Raw genomic sequence first — 12073 nt, 5'->3', positions numbered from 1 at the left:
TCGGCGGGAAAGGGTTAACTTCAAATACTTCTGTCCCAAAATCACTATGTAAAGTTTCTCACAACACCGTATAGCAGCTCAAATACAAATTAACTTCAACACAAAAGTCTCACGTATTCTCTGAATTACAGCAAAAACAAGATACAAACTTACATTTCATATCCCATACCTTATACACAGTACGAACACCTAACCCGCGCCTGTATATACCCACTTCTACAATCACCGCAGACGAAGTCGCGGGTACCAGCTAGTATACTATAAATATGTTATCCCTGTCATAATACAGAACCAAAGAATATAAGGAACATCTATTTTTTTTTTTTACTGTACAATGAACGCTGTAAAAACTAAACCTTTAAGAAAATGGCACAAATTCTTCTGCTCCATTTTGATTTTTATATGGAATATTAAATAGTATTATTACGAAATACAATATGTCCAGCAAAAAATGATCCCTCAAATGGTTCTGTGAATGGAAAAAAAAATAAAATCCTATTAATATTATAAATGGAAAATCCTACTAATATTATAAATGCGAAAGTTTGGATGTTTGTGTGTTTGTTCCTCAATCACTCAAAAACGGCTGAACGGATTTTATTGAAATTTGGCACATAGATAGATTGTAACCTCGAGTATAACATAGCCTACTTTTATTCCGGTAATTGACATTGCTTTACGACTGTTATGAATTTAAGTTCACTATATTACACTGCTCCTGCAGCGACTTATCTCAGGTCCCGGGGCTGTTATCTCTCTGTATAAACACACACTAACCCTCAGTGTACACATATTTGCATATTATTTGATCTGCTCTAGGCAGTGCTGACAAACTGACATGGGCAAACATCTTTAATCCAAATTGACAGTTTGTCAATTTTAAACATGCCTGGAAAAAAGAATCTAATTTGTCGCAAACATCGAGAGCTATGAAGGTAGCCAGAAGTCACAGAGTTCTCCTCAAGTGGAGCTGAGGGGGATCATCGACACCAACAACACATGCGTTATATGGCTTCGCAGCCAGCTGCTGAGATGCCGAAACAATTACAGGCACGGTGCGAAGAACAACTTCAGTATCAGGCCAACTTGAGAGCTGCTGATACGCCGGAGCAGGCGGATCATCAACGCCAACAACACGTTCATTATATGGCATCCCAGCGAGCTGCTGAGATGCTGGAAAAATTCTAAGCACAGTGCGAAGAACGTGTTCAGCGACAGGCCAGCTTGACAGCTGTTGAAATGCCGGAGCAGGCGGATCATCAACGTCAACAACACACTCATTATATGGTGTCCCAGCGAGCTGCTAAGATACCGGAACAATCACAGGCACGACGTGAGGAACAAGTTCAGCAGCAGGACAGCTTAAGAGCTGCCAAAACGCCGGAGCAGGCAAACCATTGACGGCAGCAATTTGCTGAATAGAGGCGGATCATCCACTCCAACAACCCACGGGCAGAGGTTAGTAAAAAAAATAAATAAACAATGCCTACCATGGGAAGGGGTTAAAGAAGGTAAAAACACCCTTGCTTTTTGCAGCATAGGACTTAAAATATAGCTTTACATAGTGGCCATTGATAGCAAGTCAGCAATTGTCTGTGGGCCTGAGCCGAGGAGCTCTCAATGATGCCCATATGGTGGTAGGGTATAGGATAAGAGGATGTGGTGATGAGATAACCCCGTGTAAATATTCAGTCTAGTGACACATATCCACTAAAGTACACAACAGCAGAGATCATGGGTGAGCGTGATAAACAGGGCCCCTATTCAGAAGACCGCTGAGGATCCCAGCCCCCATAGTTCCTTGGTGATGTGACGCTCCTGTGCGATGCTGGGCCCAGTAACCAGGAGACATCTTATCAGTGCACGGTCTGTAATTCACCCGCTACTAGAGATTACGGTGTATGCCAATTTCCTGCCCTATTTATTAGTGTTTGCTGGAGTTATTATAGGACTGAGCTCAGTGTCCTCGTAACATCTGCAGCCAGTGGAATAAACTCATAAAGGCGTCCAATATATTCACCCGCCGTATCTCGTGTTGTCCTCAGCCCCGAATACAAAGGATATTTCCTAGCGACGCTTCTTTATTCATCTCCTCATACCAAGCCTTGTACAAGACACATTGGTTATAGTACGCTGATGCCCACCATAGACCTCATGGTTTTAGGACCAGTAGCAACTAGTCAGTATGGTAATGTTAGCATTGTAAAGAAGATGTAAGACAGAGAAATGACATATTTGTTCTATGTTGTAGCTGTTTATTTAAGGAAAATCATGTGGGCGGCCATATTGGAGGCAAAGACTTCGTGTAGTGACTGCATGGACAGCAGGGTGTGTGTGCTTTATGGCAGCTACAATTAATGGGACGCAGGGCCATTTTAACTCATTGGTGGGCCCAGTGTAAAGGTTTCATAAGGACCCCTCCCATCACCTGATTTCCACAAATTATAATGCCCCCTCAATGGACCCATATAGTATAATGCCCCTTAGTAGCCCTAACACAGTATAATGCCTCCCTAGTGGCCCCATACAGTATAATGCCCCCTCAATGGACCCATATAGTATAATACCCCTTAGTAGTCCTAACACAGTATAATGCCTCCCTAGTGGCCACATACAGTATAATGCCCCCTCAATGGACCCATATAGTATAATGCCCCTTAGTAGCCCTAATACAGTATAATGCCTCCCTAGTGGCCCCATACAGTATAATGCCCCCTCAATGGACCCATATAGTGTAATGCCCCCTTCCAGTGATCCATAAAGTTTAATGTCTTCCTCTAGTTGCCCCAACAGCATAATGCCCCCTCTAAGTGCACCCACAGTCTAATGTCCCCCCTCAGATTAATGTCCTGTCCATCTGCCCCCACAGCATAATGTCCCTCTCTAAGCACACCCACAGTCTAATGTCCCCCTACAATGACCCCCATAGATTAATGTCCCCCCTCCAGCTGCCCCAACAGCATAATGCCCCACTCTAAGTGCACCCACAGTCTAATGTCCCCCTACAATGACCCCCATAGTTTAATGTCCCATCCATCTGCCCCTACAGCCTAATGTCCCCCTCTGAGCACACCCACAGTCTAATGTCCCCCTACATTGACCACCACAGATTAATGTCCCCCTCCAGTGACCCCCCACAGTTTAATGTCCCATCCATCTGCCCCCACAGCCTAATGCCCCCCTCTGGGTGACAAACCCAGGAGAAGATTGGGCAGAAAGAAGTATAAAAACTTTCTATATATTTCACACTTCTTTCGTAGACGCTCCTGGGTCTGGCTCAAAAAATCTGAAACAAAAAATGCTGCATTTCCGCAACGTGGGGCTTCAGTGGAATTACAATACGGTGGAACAGAAGAAGAATATAATATTTTTATCCCATATTGTAAATCGATGGGAACTGATAGGGATTTCTACCAAACTGGTTACCATAGTCTTCTTATATTCACGGATCCTGTACACATGGGGACCTTAGATTCAGACGATCTGACTTCCATCCATAAGACTGTGTGTCAGTCACATGACACAGCTGAGGACCCGAAGGGAGAGAATAACTCCCAAATACAGCGGTAACGTTGCCTTCAGTATGATGTGCATCATGTAATGGTGCCTGAGAATACAATTTTTTATTAGGGTGCTTTTTTTTTTAAAGTGAGGCTGTCTCCTGAACCCCGATATATCAGTGCAGCCCTGCAGATAGACAGGTTAGGGTCATAGGGTCACCTGAATCAAACAGTGTTTTCTCCTTGTGAATCTGTCTCTGCTACTCAGATAGTCCTGTTTTCATCAATATGTAAATGAGCTATTTGGAGCCATTTTCTAAAGATGTGGCAGCGCCCTCATTGCTTCCATAGTGACAAAAACAATGATATGTCGGCAGATGACCCTACACTATCTATCGGTAGGCTGGGTCGCAGTGGCGTATTTACCGCCCTAGCAGCAGAGGCAGCTGCCACAGGGCCCGGGACATTGGGGGCCCGGTGACAGCCGCTACCGCTGCTATCATTATACTCGGGGGTCTCGGTGGACCGGGAGAGTAAGAAACATAAAAAACACTGTTACTTACCTCTCCACGATCCTGCCAGGCCTCCTTCCTGACGTCCTTTCTGATGTCTCTGACGTCACATGAACCCGGCCTGCGTCCCAGGTCATGTGACGTCCGACGTCATAGAAGAAGGACGGCAGCAGAGAAGACAGCGTAGGAGCCGGGGACAGGTAAGAAAGAGTGTTTTTTATGTTTTTATTCCCCCGGGTCTCCGATTATTATACTCTGGGGTCTCAAAAGACCACAGAGTATAATAATTGTTTATGGGTGTCCACTATGGGCTATAATACTGTGTGCAGGGGCCACTATGGGCTATAATACTGTGTGCAGGGGCCACTATGGGCTATAATACTAGGAGCCACTATAGGACATAATACTGTGTGCAGGGGCCACTATGGGGGATAATACTGTGTGCAGGGGCCACTATGGGCTATAATACTGTGTGCAGGGGCCACTATGGGGCATAATACTGTGTGTACTAAGGGACATAATACTGTGTACAGGGGCCACTATGGGCTATAATACTGTGTGCAGGGGCCACTATGAGGCATAATACTGTGTGCAGGGGCCACTATGGGCTATAATACTGTGTGCAGGGGCCACTATGGGCTATAATACTGTGTGCAGGGGCCACTATGGGCTATAATACTGTGTGCAGGGGCCACTATGAGGCATAATACTGTGTGCAGGGGCCACTATGGGCTATAATACTGTGTGCAGGGGCCACTATGGGCTATAATACTGTGTGCAGGGGCCACTATGGGGGATAATACTGTGTGCAGGAGCCACTATGGGCTATAATACTGTGTGCAGGGGCCACTATGGGGCATAATACTGTGTGCAGGGGCCACTATGGGCTATAATACTGTGTGCAGGGGCCACTATGGGCTATAATACTGTGTGCAGGGGCCACTATGGGCTATAATACTGTGTGCAGGGGCCACTATGGGCTATAATACTGTGTGCAGGGGCCACTATGGGGGATAATACTGTATGCAGGGGCCACTATGGGGCATAATACTGTGTGTAGGGGCCACTATGGGGAATAATACTGTGTGCAGGGGCCACTATGGGGAATAATAGAACGCGCAGGAATGTGTAGGAGGGGGTCGGTCGTGGTCTTTGGTGTCGGTCGGTCGGGGGGGGCCCATGTCAAAAGTTCGCCACGGGGCTCCGCCATTCCTAGTTACGCCACTGCTGGGTCGATATGCTGTTGATAGACTCCCATTAAGGGTTAGTCTATGGCTGGAAGAGGATTGTAAGATCTGAAGGCCCTGACTTAAGATGGCCTTTCCCCCTTGGCAGTATAAGTTTGTGCAGGATCTCTTACTTCAACTATAATTGCAAAGAAGGGACTAAGACTAATCTGGGATCCAATAGATACACAATACCGAGTACCAAGGGACATAACCACCTTCTGTGTCTGGAATCAAGGTTGGAGATTAAAGGCGTTGTCCAGGATAACCCATTTTTGGCAAGGAGACTGGGGAAGCTGAAACCACCCCCAAAAAATCATACTCTCAATTTCACCTGTCCCCGGTGCTCCGGTGTCTCCCATCGCTGTCCGGTCTTGCTGCTCTGGAGTCTTGTTTTGGTAGAAGTGCCCGCTGCACATGTGCAAACAGTGGCCTAAGCAAAGCGTACGAGACACTACAAGGGATCGTCTGTTTCCTTTACTAAGGTCATGTGCGTAGGGACTTCCACCAAAACAAGACCCGGGAGCAGAAGGACCAGACAACAGTGGGAGACACCGAAGCACCGGGGACAGGTGAAATTGTTTTTGTTTTTTTCACCATCCCTGGCCTCCTTGGCCAAAATGGGTTATCCTGGACAACCCCTTTAAGTGGGCCTTCTCGCTTTGAAGTATGAACCTATCCAGAGTTTCATGCTACATAAACATTGTAAAGGAAGAACGGATATTAGTCTTGGGGTCCGGGCGCCCATTTGTCAGAAGGGGAAATAGAGGGGGAACAAGCGTCGGCCCCTTCTGCCCCCTCCCCAGTGTGGGCCACTGTCCTGCACGTCCCCTGCCCTATGACATATACCAGGCTCCTTACATCTGGCCATATGGAGACTTCCTTTCCTTTTGTCACCCTCAGGCACAAAAAAACTGAGCACGTCATCCTGTCCCAGGGAATCATAGGCAAAAGCAAACACTCTATTGAGTGACTCACATCCCCCTATCTGTCTCCTCGTTCTCAGATGGAGGTGATAACCGGTGACAGAGAGCAGGTTGGACGCCTTATTAACCCTCTCTCTTCCCATGACGCACGCGCTGGCTGCAGGGCAAAATCTGGAAGGTTTACAATGAAGTGGCCATTGGATGAAGTCTGACACAAGAGGCAGAGCAGCGTCTCTCCAGCAGTACCACACAAGGAGTTCACAAGGTAAGATCACATCCTTATAGCTCTGCGGTACCCTGATGAGTGCAGAGGATGGCGGTGGTAGAAGTGCTCGTGATGGGGGTACATAGGGGAACCCGTCCTATATAGAGAAGACTTTGGATCAGGTAGAGATGTAGCAGGACTGAATTTGTTGTTTACCGCTTTAGAACAGAATACTATGCACTATGTAATTGTAGGGACAAGCTCGTCTGTATACAGGTAGCAATGACTATATACACGCTACACTTCGTCCATATAATCTTCTATGTCTGGTTCCGGTCGTATGAAGACCCTTTACCTCCAATATATCTAGACAACCCATGCTCAGTGAATTAAAGTATAGCCAACTCTACACTATTATGTAACACACAGGCTGGTATACGGTATATTACATGGAGCAGAGATGTGTTTGTCATTGAGCACTTTGGAGTTTACCCTATAAATCATTGGAAAACAGATGGAAATATCACAGGCGTTATACCAGTCCCTCGCCCGTAGAGATAAGCAGCGCCATAGATGTTCAGCAGCCGCTCGTCTCCATTCATCCTTTAACCACTTCATGACCAAATCGTTTTTCCTGGTTCATGGGGTTTCAAGAACAATTTTATTTTTTCCGTCATATAATGTTTGAGTCTTTAGTTTGGCAATAAGTAGAACTTTATTTTCGTGTAATTTTGAATTTTTTTTTAAATTTTTTTCTTTTCTTTTTTTTAATATCTGTGAAAATTTTATGTTTTTTAGTAGCTACTTAGATATTTTTGTGCATTATTTTCCCTCTCGGTTGTGGATCTTTTTGTATAGGTGATGTATACTCATTGAGCGCTCTTTTTGTAAGGATGATAAACTGTCCCTGCCTTCTTTCTGACGGCCGGCCGTCGCTGACAGCTGTCTCCCCGCTCCGGCAGCTGCACGATCTTGTGTAAGGAGATACGAGTATGTCCCAGTATGCTGACCGCCCTGATGGATATAGCCTGACGGCAGCCAGTAAATGGTTAATCCTGAAGGCACCATGCACACTACCGTGTATACAGTCAGTGTGTTAGTCGTGTTGTGCACAGCCCTATGGCCCTATACACATGTGCACAGTCCCGTGAATGGGACCGTGAGCAAAACTCAGGACAGATCCTATTCCTGTCCATTTGGGGACTCACTAGTCTCAATGAAAGATGCAGCAGTGATGAGTTTGTCACTTGGCACAATGATATCTTACACGGGACTTCCATTTACTCTATTCTCTATTCATCAACAATGTCAACCATTAAAGCAAATGACAAACTCAGCTCTGCTACATCTCAGAGCCAAATGGAAAAAAGCGAAGCCCCCGACTATGGCGCATGATATGTACTCATGTTCTGTAGTCAGTGAAATCTATGGTCCATGATCTTTATCTAAAGCTGGCTTCACATCTATGGTCGGAGCGCCCAGCACAGATCCATCTAAGAGGGCTGGAGAGTCCTGTAAACCCAAATTTTACGGTTTGGACACCCGATGGACTCCATTATAGTCATGGGGGTCCTGTGGGCTCCGTTTGTGTCCGTCACAGAATGGATCCGTTTTATTGTTCTTCTGGAAAAAATCTATACAGGTGTGACCTAGCGTCAGCCAGAAACCAGGATCACTGTAAGGGTATGTTCACACACAGTAGTTTGCAGACTAATTTTCAGGTGGAATCCGCCTTTAAAAAACACGTCCTATTCGTTTCAATGGGAGTCAGTAGCAATTGTTATACTGGGCCATACCATCTACCATTGTTATACTGGGCCATACCATCTACCATTGTTATACTGGGCCATACCATCTACCATTGTAATACCGGGTGATACCATTGTTATAACGAGTTATACCACCTACCATTATTATACCGGGTCATACCATCTACCATTGTTATTCTGGGCAATACCACCTACCATTGTTATACTGGGTCATACCATCTACCATTGTTATTCTGGGCAATACCACCTACCATTGTTATACTGGGTCATACCATCTACCATCGTTATACCGAGTTATACCACCTACCATTGTAATACCGGGTCATACCATCTACCATTGTTATACTGGTTCATAACATCTACCATTATTATACCGGGTCATACCACCTACCATTGTAATACCGCGTCATACCATCTACCATTGTTATACTGGGTCATAACATCTACCATTGTAATACCAGGTCATACCACCTACCATTGTTATACCGGGTCATACCACCTACCATTGTTATACCGGGTCATACCATCTACCATTGTTATACTGGGTCATAACATCTACCATTGTTATACCGGGTCATACCATCTACCATTGTAATACCAGGTCATACCACCTACCATTGTTATACCGGGTCATACCATCTACCATTGTTATACTGGGTCATAACATTTACCATTGTTATACCGGGTCATACCATCTACCATTGTAATACTGGGTCATACCACCTACTATTGTTATACTGGGTCATACCATCTACCATCGTTATACCGAGTTATACCACCTACCATTGTAATACTGGGTCATACCACTTACCATTGTTATACTGGGTCATACAATCTACCATTGTTATACCGGGTCATACCATCTACCATTGTAATACCGGGTCATACCATTTACCATTGTTATACTGGGTCATACAATCTACCATTGTTATACCGGGTCATACCATCTACCATTGTTATACCGGATCATACCATCTACAATTGTTAAACCGGGTCATACCATCTACCATTGTAATACTTGGTCATACCACCTACTATTATTATACTGGGTCATACCATCTACCATCGTTATACCAAGTTATACCACCTACCATTGTAATACCGGGTCATACCACCTACCATTGTTATACTGGGTCATACAATCTACCATTGTTATACCGGGTCATACCATCTACCATTGTAATACCGGGTCATACCATTTACCATTGTTATACTGGGTCATACCATCTACAATTGTTAAACCGGGTCATACCATCTTCCATTGTTAAACCGGGTCATACCATCTTCCATTGTTAAACTGGGTCATACCATCTAACATTTTTATACCATTTTATATCATCTACAATTGTTATGTCGGGTCCTACCACCTATTATTGCTACAGTATACCAGTTCATATGATTTACTACGTTTCGCTTGGTCCTATCCTTTGGGAAAGGAAATAAATAAGACAATATTACAGATGTCAGTCCCATAGTTTCTCCGCCCTTCACTAACAGGGCAATAAAAGATAACATTTATGACGTATCACAGTAATAAAGGTCCTATGACATGGACCACATATCAGGAACTACCAGCAAAGGCAGAGGAATTATTGGTCGCTGTCCATGGTTGGTGAGAAGTGTTACTTGGTGATGGACACATTAGCTGGAGCACCAGGTACTGTACACCTTCATAAGAGGTACAAGTTTAGCCCTTAGCTGGACGTTTCGGCACTTGGTGCCATGTCACTACTAGCAGACAATTTTCAATACCTCCAATGAAGCTGCAGACAGGTCTCTAGGACTGCAGAGACTCAAACCTTATTTTATTTCTATAAGGTCCCGAAAATAACCAGACCAACACCAAATGATGGTATAAAAGTGGGGACGGCTATAACTTTTATTAACAGCACCGTCAAACAGAACCAGTTAACTTTTGCCCTCTTGTAAATTTAAAGGGGTTGTCCGGGATAACTATAAGACCCTAAACTAATCTAAACACCCTCCCCCCACCTACATTCTAAATTACATTATTAATCAAAAATGTATATTTACCCATATCCCCCCCCCTAATCCACACCATCATACATATATTTTTCCTGCCTAAGCTTCCTTATCCAGGGAATGGCTCCTCCTCCTTCCTTTGACGTCAACACGCGCATGCGCAATAGAGCCAGAGTCCTGAAGCCGACAATACATCTCTGTAGCGTAAGCTGGGAGCCTGAACAATAGAGATGTATTGAAGGCTACAGCACAGTGCTGAGTGTTCCAGACTTTTCTTTTTAAATAATAATTTTTGCCCAGAAAACCCCTTTAACCCCCTTTTATGCTTGTGTGCTGACGGCTTATTTAAGCGGCATGTAATGCCATACGCACTCCAACTCCTGAGGGCCGTAATCCATCCGCCGTGACATCTGAAACAAACAGAAACAACAGCAGAAACGGGGCAATGGCAAACAAAGCAAAAACCCAGTCCAACAACCACCGAAGAAAAATCTGAGAGGGAGGGCGGGGGTCTTCCCACCAGTGTGACAGAAAGCACTGCTACCCCTCGTCTCCTAACTCCTTCATTGATACTCCATCTTAAACCCACCTCTTCCTCCTCCCATTCTCCACCCACTGCTTGGCACCTTCCCACCACAGAACACCAGATTATTAACCCTTTCCATGCAGTCCTTGTCCCTTTCTATATTCCCTTCAGGGCCTTCTATTTCTGTTGTCCTTGCAAGGGTACCAGTGCTGTTTTAACACAATGGTGGGCCCAGTGCAAAGATTTGATAAGTGGCCCCCCATCACCACCACTTAGAAATACCTGACAGACAGTTTAATGTCTCCTCCCAGCTACTCCCACTATATTATGTCCCTCTCCAACGAACAAACATAAAAAAAACACTATTACTCACCTCTCCTTGGACCCCTGCTTCCTCTGGTCCGGAGTCTTCAGGGAGCTGCAGGCGCGATGTAAGTGACATCATAACATCCCGCCTGTAGCTCCTGGAGCAGGGACAGGATGAATGGTGAAGCAGGAAACACATGGACTCCTGCTTCACCATTGTCTTCAACTTATCAGTGTCTTGAGGAGATCGATGTGTTGAAATCGAGGCAGCCCAGAACAGCGGAACAGCAAATGTAGGACTGTCCCACTGTGACAAGGGGCCCCTTGCTACCATAAGGCCCGGCGTAAGTGCACCATTGGCCCTATGGTTAAAGGGACCTAAAGGGTACATGGGACAAGAACCACAGCATAAATATAATGAAATAACATATAAAACATGAACCTAAACATGGAAATAACACACAAGCAACATACAGAAAGAGTCATCTCTTCTATTCTCGCTCTTCAGATTAGGTATTATTTGTTATTCTCGGTGTTTTCACTTTAGGATAGGTCAATAGTATCAGATTGTGGGGTCCAACACCTGGCTCTTAGGGGTGTAGTTATAGGGGGTGCAGAGGTGGCAATGACTACTAGGCCCAGGTATATCAGAGGGCCCACAAACCTCTCTAACATAAGAAAACACTAGTTTCTTAGATAACACATGATAAGTAGGGATCAGGCATCCAAAGACAACTCCAAATCCCATCCCGAAATAAGTGTCTCGATGGGCTGGGATCAACACCCCTTTCTTTGACCTGCCCAAGAACATGGCAGCCGGACTTCCCGCTGCTAGAGTATAATAGTGTCACAGCCTAAAAATAAGCAAGTTGTCACCAAGTTAGTGTTAGCGTCTTAGGAGGAAGAAACAACCAGGATCCACATCAGTGGTCCACATGACAGGAACAGAATAGCTGCCAGCGTGTCAACAACAAGGGCATTGCCAAGTCATTCATTCAATGAAATAAGGCCATGAGACACAGATGGATTGAATTGGCCACTTTTATTAAATAACATAAATAACTTGTTTACTGTAAGTGCTAACATATTACCCCAAACCCCAACATTATATCCATAGACA

The sequence above is a fragment of the Leptodactylus fuscus genome, chromosome 5 (genome assembly GCF_031893055.1).
Source record: "Leptodactylus fuscus isolate aLepFus1 chromosome 5, aLepFus1.hap2, whole genome shotgun sequence".
Taxonomy (NCBI): domain Eukaryota; kingdom Metazoa; phylum Chordata; class Amphibia; order Anura; family Leptodactylidae; genus Leptodactylus; species Leptodactylus fuscus.
The sequence above is the reverse complement of the archived record's forward strand: the minus strand, read 5'-3'. Positions refer to the sequence as shown.